We start from the raw sequence: 10,333 nt of genomic DNA on the forward strand, positions 1-10,333 counted from the left end.
GTCTGGTGTAGATTATTCAGTCGTGTTTGAGGTTTGACTGTACTGGATGACATTCATAGGTACGGTAGATCATTTGGGTTTTGCCATATCACTTTTGGCGTATACTGGAATAAAACGAGTTTACATATAGTGTCAGGCATATACATAGAAATGAAAAATCCAGAATTGTACAGTGCATTTTGTCCCTGTGTCAACAGTGTCACCTCCCCAGCATCAAACCTGCTTGTTCTACTGCAAGAGGACTCCTTTAGTCACATGCTATACAGTTTGCCTGAGTATTGTAGTTATAACATAACATAAAATGACCACACTGGTCATGGTGCCTTTTTCTCTCAGAGGATATCACAAGTTTAACAGTCTAGAAACACCAAGGTTTATTAATAATAAATTAAGTGTTATTTTACAGTGTTTGACTTTTGCCTATTAAAAATAATACATAATTACTATATGCTCTGGATTACAGTTAACACTGCCGTTGTACCTGTTCTGTACAGCTTTGAACGAAATTGTATTTCTGTCCCAGAGCCACAGCATCGTCTCGTTTAATTGGTCAATGAACTTATGTTGTGTTCCTTTTGCATTTGATGTTTCCAAAACAATATATTTCAATTTGTATCTATAAAGACATGCACTGTAACATACTCTAGCAATATTCTGGAAAGAAAAATATATGTTAGTTAATGATATACAGTATATGTAAATTATTATATTTTAATTTGGAGAAAAATAAGGTGTATCGAATCCTTTACCTTTCTCTTTTGACTCTGGGGCAGAGTGATTTTACTGCCACGAGGGAAGCCTCTTAAACTGTCAGAGACTGTAGAATTGAGTAAATCACAGCCTGTGCCAAAGAAACGAGGAAACTGCCAAACATTTAAAATCTTTTAGAGAGGTTCTCAGCCCGCAGGCCTTTGCATCAAAGGAGCACTCCTCCAAATCTGCCTTACAGACTCCCCACATAAAACTGTCTTCAGCTGCTTGTCAACACTTTTATTTTCCGCTTTGGCCTCCTGTTGTTTCCTTCCAAAGATGTCTATTTGTAAAGAGTTCCTTTTTTAAAACAAAAATTMTATTTTTAGTTTGATATAAACTAGTACAGTATTTTTCTGATGTAAATAATGCTTGTTGGTAAGCTACTGAATAGTTATTTTGGCATGGACAACAAAATGCTGATTGTTCTGTATGTTGTTATTTTTACCATGTGTTTTGTGCTTTTAAATACACTTAATAAAATGGCAATCATTTCCATATGAATGATGAAAGTCCACCATTATTATTATTAGCATATGAATTACTATTTTGAAAAAATTAAATAGCAGACCACAAGCATGGACTCCAAGGTTAGTTGATTTTCAAGAAACCACAGTTGTATTTTAACACTATTTGAACCAGAATTAATTAAGTGTACTCCTAGGCTTATTTAATCTTCATCCATAAAAATATCTTTATGCTCTCACTATGCTACAAGGAATCTTTGGTTTGATCTGATATGCAATGCAACTACATAAACATGAAACCCTCTGCCGACATGCAGCAAGAGGTTCGAGCTGAGTTGACCCAAAAAGCTTGTCATAGATATGACAGATCCCCTGCATACGCTAGAAGGCGAGGCCGCGAGGCAATGCATATGAAAGACAACTGTGCCTCACGTCACATAGAAAAATACATACATCCATTGACATCACTGTAGCTAATGAAACGGTTGCGTAAATCACTAATTTGTGCAAATCAAGTAAATTGTTAAACATACACAACATCATATCATGTGTTTGAAATTTACATTTTTATTTATTAAAAACTATTTCAATACTGCAATATTGCAGTAAAATTAAATAATTCACAGTGTCACTGTGCACGTAATACTTTATTGAAGAGTTGACCATAAATCAGGCTTAGAGAGCAAAGCCTTTTATGCACTCTGTTTTGTGATTTTATCATCTTGATCTTTTCTGCAAACACGTTGGCCTTTAGTACACTGAGACACTGCTCTTTGACCCAGGCCAGGCAAGCTAGTTATGCTGTAAAGTGTATTTTTAGTGCACGATACCAGACATGGATGATTTGTAAAACAAACAGTGCAGGTTAGCACTGAGTGAGATGCAATGTGCTCTAACGCCATGGGTAAACACTTTGAGGATGCTTTCTATGAATGTGTATTTACAGGTGTACAGCAGCCCCTGGTTCCTTGCTTGGACCGTCAGTACAGCCCTATAGGCAGGAAGTGATGGTGCGGTGGGGGGTGAGAGGCAGCTGTAAATAAGGTCAAGGTGGAGGACGGAGGGGAGGGGGAAAAAGTAGCTTTTTCTTCAGGCAAGGCAAGAACAGGCAAGGCTAGATCTTTCCACTGTATTAAAGCTACACAAATATGAGTCTTATTTTCAGGGACATGCGGTGGAAGGGGCATAAGCATGATGCCAACTGCCAACCTTAACAAGACATTGTCAGAGCATCAGACAACTCAGTTTATATTTACATTGGCCAGAACACTGAGTGTAGCATGAACAAGAGGCTGGATATGTGCAACTGGTGCCAAATTATGCTATGTTTTCACTTTCATTGTTTTTGTCAAGACCCCATCATTCTAAGCCATGGAATAAAAATAATACTTCATCATTGAGTATGACGACTGTCAATCATATTTCTATGCCAGTCGACTGCCCGAAAACAGAGGTGAAAATGCCAAGGATCACGAAGAGGATCCACCAAGGAATTACTGAGTTTCATTATTGACTGTTGCATTGTACAGTTAGTTCCCAGTCATTTGTTTTGACTGATGTACACTACCGTTCATAAATTTGGGGTCACTTCGAAAATTCATATGTAAAAAATAAAAAAAGTCCATTAAAATAAGAACAGCGCAAACTGGCCCTAACCAGAATAGAAAGAGGAGTGGGAGGCCCCGGTGCGCAACTGAGCAAGAGGACAAGTACATTAGAGTGTCTAGTTTGAGAAACAGACGCCTCAAAAGTCCACAACTAGCAGCTTCATTAAATAGTACCCACAAAACACCAGTTTCAATGTCAACAGTGAAGAGGCAACTCCGGGATGCTGGCTTTTTTCCCCTCCTCTTTCTATTCTGGTTAGAGCCAGTTCGCGCTGTTCTTTGAAGGGAATAGTACACAGCGTTGTACGAGATCTTCAGTTTCATGGCAATTTCTCGCATGGAATATCTTTCATTTCTCAGAACAAGAATAGACTGACGAGTTTCAGAAAAAAGGTATTTGTTTCTGGCCATTTTGAGCCTGTAATCGAACCCACAAATGCCGATGCTCCAGATACTCAACTAGTCTAAAGAATGCCAGTTTTATTGCTTCTTTAATCAGGACAACAGTTTTCAGCTGTGCTAACATAATTGCAAAAGGGTTTTCTAATGATCAATTAGCCTTTTAAAATGATTAACTTGGATTAGCTAACGTAATGTCCCATTGGAACACAGGAGTGATGGTTGCTGGTAATGGGCCTCTGTACTCCTATATAGATATTCCATAAAAAATAAGCCATTTCCAGCTACAATAGTCATTTACAACATTAACAATGTCTACACTTTATTTCGGATCAATTTGATGTTATTTTAATGGACAAAAAATGTGATTTTCTTTCAAAAACAAGGACATTTCTAAGTGACCCCAATCTTTTGAATGGTAGTGTATATGTTTGATTATTTTAAATTTAGTACGCCACTTGCCAGTCAGAGCCAGGTTGATGTGAATGAGAAGTGATTCACTCAACCAAGCCACCTGGTTGAATTAGAACTAGAAAAACAGATAGATTGGAGCAGGTACAGTGGATCTGTTTTAATTGCAGAAACCGAGGGCAACATGTCCCTATTAAAGCCTTGTGAAAACAAAGGCTATGGTTGGCAGCCAGCTAGGCAGGCAGGCCTGTTGTATGAGCTGTGAGCTGAGCCAAGTGGAACGGCAGGTCTCCACAGGCAGGGAGCTGAGCACTGCTGCTGGGTAATTGTTGTATGGCGAGGTAATGAAGGGTTACAAAAACAGCCCTGGGTAAAACAGCAGAGGTCTTATTGAAGAGTTGGTGTTGTCTGTGCCCAATAATGTTTGTACCATGTTTTGTGCTGCTACCATGTTGTGCTGCTGCCATGTTGTGTTGCTACCATGTTGTTGTCATGTTGCGTTGCTATCATGCTGTGTTGTCATGTGTTGCTGCCATACTATGTTGTTGTCTTAGGTCTCTCTTTATGTAGTGTTGTGGTGTCTCTCTTGTCGGGATGTGTGTTTTGTCCTATAGTTTCTTTTAAGGCCTTTTTGCCTTTTGGTAGGCCATCACTGTAAATAAGAATTTGTTCTTCACTAACTTGCCTAGTTAAATAAAGATAAAAAACTAAATGAACAAAGAGCCTGTAATTTTGTCACAGGTTCAGACTCAGGTCATAAAGAGTGGAGCTGGTGTCAATCCCAACCCCCCCGGTAAAGCATCCATCGCGCACCTTCATCTGTCATCTTAACTCACGCTCTGCAGACAATTAGCCCTGTTGATTTGAGGCGTGCACTCAGTGTTTTAGTCCCTTCTCTGTTATGACAGGGGAAGCAATTTCTAAATACCAAGGGTAGGAGGCACAGCAGGCATACTAAAGTCAATAGAGGGAGATCCTGCCGACAACAGGAACAATCACCCTATTGTTTTCAACAGCAGCAGAGGAGAACATTACCGTGAACAAGTATATAAACATTCATATGGATGACATATGCGTTGGTCCACCCCATTTCAATTCAAGCGTGATTGAGAAATGTTCATAAAGCTTGGCATTCAAATATCATTTTCCCCATCAGTATCAGTTGTATTTGACAGATACTGTTACTAAAAATTATGAAGTATTTTACAATCAGTTCAAACAGGCTTATTATCATTAGGATGCATTTTTAAATGAGCACAACCTATTTCCTGTTTTCCTCATTAACTAACAGCAAACTTCAAAAACTCAATGAATTTGATTATCTTTGTATCCTTTCCTGTCGCTAAGCAATCATGTTCTTTCATCTAGAGAGGTCAACCTCTTAACATCAACACCTTGATCTGTCTGTCTGTCTGTCCGTCCGTCCGTCCGTCCGTCCGTCCGTCCGCCCGTCCGTGAGACGGCGGGCGCTACCTCCCTCCCACCTCCCACCTCCAGGCTGTCAGACTCGTTCTTGCTGCAGGTACAATACCGGTCAAAAGTTTTAGAACACCTACTCATTCTAGCGTTTTTCTTTATTTTTACTATTTTCTACATTGTAGAATAATAGTGAAGACATCAAAACTATGAAATAACACATAAGGAATCATGTAGTAACCAAAAAAGTGTTAAACATCAAAATATATTTTATATTTGAGATTCTACAAATAGCCACGCTTTGCCTTGATGACAGATTTGCACACTCTTGGCATTTTCTCAACCAGCTTCACCTGGAATGCTTTTCCAACAGTCTTGAATGAGTTCCCACATATGCTGAGCACTTGTTGGCTGCTTTTCCTTCACTCTGCGGCTCGACTCGGCCAGGTAATCTGATGCAACACTCCATCACTCTCCTTCTTGGTCAAATAGCCTTTTCACAGCCTGGAGGTGTGTTTGGTCATTATTGTGTTGAAAAACAAATGATAGTCCAACTAAGCCCAAACCAGATGGGATGGCTTATCGCTGCAGAATGCTGTGGTAGCCATGCTTGTTCACTGGGGTAGGGGCACTATTTTCACCTCCGGATGAAAAGCATGCCCAAAGTAAACTGCCTGCTACTGAGACCCAGAAGCTAGGGTATGCATATAACTGGATAGAAAACACTCTAAAGTTTCCAAAACTGTTAAAATAATGTCTGTGAGTATAACAGAACTGATATGGCAGGCGAAAACCTGAGGAAAATCCATCCAGGATGTGCCATTATTTTGAAATGGCTGTTTTTCCAATGAAAGCCTATCCACCATTTAAGGGGATAGGACCCAGATTCCGTTCCCTATGGCTTCCACTAGTTGTGAACATTCTTTAGACATTGTTTCAGGCTTTTATTCTGAAAAATGAGGGAGAATGACCACTTTGAGTGAGTGGATAGTGGGATGTCCCCAGAGCGGTTTCCTGTGCGCGACCGAGAGCGCGCCATTCTTGTTTTTCTTTTATATTGACGACGCTATTGTCCGGTTTAAATATTATCGATTATTTAGGCTAAAAACAACCTAAGGATTGATTATAAACATCGTTTGACATGTTTCTACGAACTTTACGGATACTATTTGGAATTTTCGTCTGCCTGTTGTGACTGCATTTGAGCCATTGGATTACTGAACAAAACACGCCAACAAAGTGGAGATTTTTGGATATAAAGAGGGACTTTATCGAACAAAACAAACATTTATTGTGTAACTGGGAGTCTTGTGAGTGCAACCATACGAAGATCATCAAAGTGAGTCATTCTATTGCTATTTCTGACTTTCGTGACTAATCTACTTGGCTGGTAACTGTATGTAATGTTTTGTGTGCTGGGCGCTGTCCTCAGATAATCGCATGGTTTGCTTTCGCCGTAAAGCCTTTTTGAAATCTGACACAGCGGCTGGATTAACAACAAGTTTGTCACGCCCTGACCTTAGAGAGCCTTTTTATTTCTCTATTTGGTTAGGTCGGGGTGGGATTAGGGTGGGCATTCTAGTTTTTCTATTTCTTTGTTGGCCGGGTATGGTTCCCAATCAGAGGCAGCTGTCTATCGTTGTCTCTGATTGGGGATCATACTTAGGCAGCCTTTTTTCCACCTTTAGTTTGTGGTATCTTGTTTGTGTGTAGTTGCTTTCTGCACTGCATGTAGCTTCACGTTCGGTTGTAGTTTGTTGTTTTTTTCGTGTTCATCAAATAAAATGATGTACGCTTACCACGCTGCACCTTAGTCTGATTCTTCCATCAATGAGCGTGACAAAATTAAGCTTTTTTTTTATGTATTACACTTGTGATTTCATGAAAGTTAAATATTTATAGTAATTTCATTAGAATTTTGCGCTCTGCAATTTCACCAGATGTTGACCAGGTGGGACGGTAGCATCCCACACCCCCTAGAGAGGTTAAGTGTGCCTTGAATTAAAAATAAATCACAGACAATGTCACCAGCAAAGCACCCCCACATCATAACACCTCCTGCTCCATGCTTTACGTGAGAAATACACATACGTAGATCATCCGTTCATGCACACCGCTTCTCACAAAGACACGGCGGTTGAAAAAAATATCTTAATTTTGGACTCCAGACCAAAGGACAAATTTCCACCGGTCTAATGTCCATTGCTAGTGTTTCTTGGCCCAAGCAAGTCTCTTCTTCTTATTGGTGTCCTTTAGTAGTGGTTTCTTTGCAGCAATTCGACCATGAAGGCCTGATTCACACACTCTCCTCTGAACAGTTGATGTTGAGATGTGCCTTTTACTTGAACTCTATGAAGCATTTATTTGGGCTGCAATTTCTGAGGCTGGTAACTCTATAATGAACTTATCCTCTGCAGCGGAGGTAACTCTGGGTTTTCCATTCCTGTGGCGGTCCTCATGAGAGCCAGTTTTATTGTAGCGCTTGGTGGTTTATGTGACTGCACTTGAAGAAGCTTTCAAAGTTGTTGACATTTTCTGGATTGACTGATCTTCATGTCTTCAAGTAATGATGGACTGTCATTTCTCTTTGGTTATTTGAGCTGTTCTTGCCATCATATGGACTTGGTATTTTACCAAATAGGGCTATCTTCTGTATACCACCCCTATACCACAACAGAACTGATTGGCCCAAACGCATTAACAATGAAAGAAATTCCACAAATTAACTTTTAAGAAGGCACACATGTTAATTGAAATGCATTCCAGGTGACTACCTCATGAAGTTGGTTGAGAGAATGCCAAGAGTGTGCAAAGCTGTCATCAAGGCAACGGGCACTTTTTTGGTAACTACATGATTCCATATGTGTTATTTCATAGTTTTGATGTTTTCACTGTTATTCTACTATTTAGAAAATAGTAAAAACAAAGAAAAACCCTTGAATGAGTAGGTGTTCTAAAACTTTTGACTGGTAGTGTATATCAAATGGCTTGTTAGTGAAGTTGATCATCACCGGCTCGGTGGTATCAGTCCAAAACATTCCCACTTATCCCAGCCCTCCCTCTGGCCAGGCCCTGCGTTAATGACTCGTCTCCCAGGCAGATCGTGCCCTGCAACAATCAAGCAAACTATCATGGCTGGCAGTAAAATTTATACAACACTAAAAGGGCATGGAGGCTAAAATGGTGGTGGGTACTGTCATAGTAGTCGCAGAGTTTGATCGTAACTCATCCTGAGGCACAGCTGAGAAGGCTGCGGCCCGTTCACACAAAAGCCACCAGGGCCTATTTGTTATCACGGCCTGTTCTGGCCTCTGGGAACTCCCTCCATTGGCTGGTTTAGTCCCCTGGTATTATATTGTTTTTCCTTCTATAAGATACACAGACCCTCAAACCCTCTCAGCAATGGAGCAAGGGGGGGACAGCTTTCATGGCAACATTAGGCTCCAGCAACAGGGGCTGTGGTTACGAGACCATGGCAACATATATTGGCTGCAGTGGCTTTGTTAACTCACAACCCTACTCCCCTCGCCCCATTTTCTCCCTCCCAGTCATCTCCTTCCCTTTGCCAGGATTTCACTCAGGGTTTTCTCTAATGATAAAGAACAGCTTCTAATGCACTTAATTTAGGCAACATGAAAACGAAGCTCAATAGGCTTGTAATCTATATTTTACACTGAGACGCAGGTTTATAAGGGAAGCCGTAGTCAAAGCCAAGGAAATGTCTCTGCGAGAGGGGAAAAAGTGCAACACCGCCGACTGTGTAATGCGGGATAAACTTAGTTTCAGGAATGCTGCGCAATTACGTATTTGTTGAAAGCCCTTTTCATAATTCCTGAGCCCAATAGAAATGAAATGTGCCGATGTTTTTGTGTGCCGGAGCCATGCCAGTCAGACGACTCCCTCTCTCCACAGTCAGTCAGGAGCCATGCAAGTCAGACGACTCCCTCTCTCCACAGTCAGTCAGGAGCCATGCCAGTCAGACGACTCCCTCTCTCCACAGTCAGTCAGGAGCCATGCCAGTCAGACGACTCCTCTCTCCACAGTCAGTCAGAGCCATGCCAGTCAGACGACTCCCTCTCTCCACAGTCAGTCAGGAGCCATGCCAGTCAGACGACTCCCTCTCTCCCACAGTCAGTCAGGAGCCATGCCAGTCAGACGACTCCACTCTCCACAGTCAGTCAGAGCCATGCCAGTCAGGGACTCCCTCTCTCCACAGTCAGTCAGGAACAGTGCCAGTCAGGTGACTCCCTCTCTCCACATCAGTCAGGAGCAATGCCAGTCAGACGACTCCCTCTCCCACAATCAGTCAGGAGCCATGCCAGTCAGACGACTCCCTCTCTCCACAGTCAGTCAGGAGCAATGCCAGTCAGGTGACTCCCCTCTCCACAGTCAGTCAGGAGCCGTGCCAGTCAGGTGACTCCCCCTCTCCACAGTCAGTCAGGAGCAATGCCAGTCAGACGACTCCCTCTCTCCACAGTCAGTCAGGAACAGTGCCAGTCAGACGACTCCCTCTCTCCACAGTCAGTCAGGAGCCATGCCAGTCAGACGACTCCCTCTCTCCACAGTCAGTCAGGAGCCATGCCAGTCAGACGACCCTCTCTCCACAGTCAGTCAGGAGCCATGCCAGTCAGATGACTCCCTCTCTCCACAGTCAGTCAGGAGCCATGCCAGTCAGACGACTCCCTCCATCCACAGTCAGTCAGGAGCCATGCCAGTCAGACGACTCCCTCTCTCCACAGTCAGTCAGGAGCCGTGCCAGTCAGACGACTCCCTCTCTCCACAGTCAGTCAGGAGCCGTGCCAGTCAGACGACTCCCACTCTCCACAGTCAGTCAGGAGCCATGCCAGTCAGGTGACTCCCTCTCTCCACAGTCAGTCAGGAACAGTGCCAGTCAGGTGACTCCCTCTCTCCACAGTCAGTCAGGAGCAATGCCAGTCAGACGACTCCCTCTCTCCACAATCAGTCAGGAGCCATGCCAGTCAGACGACTCACTCTCTCCACAGTCAGTCAGGAGCAATGCCAGTCAAGTGACTCCCCTCTCCACAGACAGTCAGGAGCCGTGCCAGTCAAGTGACTCCCCCTCTCCAGATCAGTCAGGAGCAATGCCAGTCAGACGACTCCCTCTCTCCACAGTCAGTCAGGAACAGTGCCAGTCAGACGACTCCCTCTCTCCACAGTCAGTCAGGAGCCATGCCAGTCAGGTGACTCCCCCTCTCCACAGTCAGTCAGGAACAGTGCCAGTCAGACGACTCCCTCTCTCCCACAGTCAGTCAGGAGCAATGC

General features: G+C 42.9%; 1 protein-coding gene across 1 annotated transcript in view; it reads left to right on the plus strand.

Annotated features, from left to right (window-relative positions):
- Positions 1 to 1,254, plus strand: part of LOC111960685 (homeobox protein BarH-like 2) — a 13,720-nt gene extending 12,466 nt beyond the window's left edge. Inside the window, exon 4 of the mRNA XM_023982824.1 lies at positions 1 to 1,254. This exon is cut by the window's left edge and continues 402 nt beyond it. The gene's annotated coding sequence lies outside the window, so the exon portion shown is untranslated.
- Positions 1,255 to 10,333: the final 9,079 nt, after the last annotated feature.

This window comes from Salvelinus sp. IW2-2015, linkage group LG4p, assembly GCF_002910315.2.
Source record: "Salvelinus sp. IW2-2015 linkage group LG4p, ASM291031v2, whole genome shotgun sequence".
Classification (NCBI taxonomy): Eukaryota; Metazoa; Chordata; class Actinopteri; order Salmoniformes; family Salmonidae; genus Salvelinus; species Salvelinus sp. IW2-2015.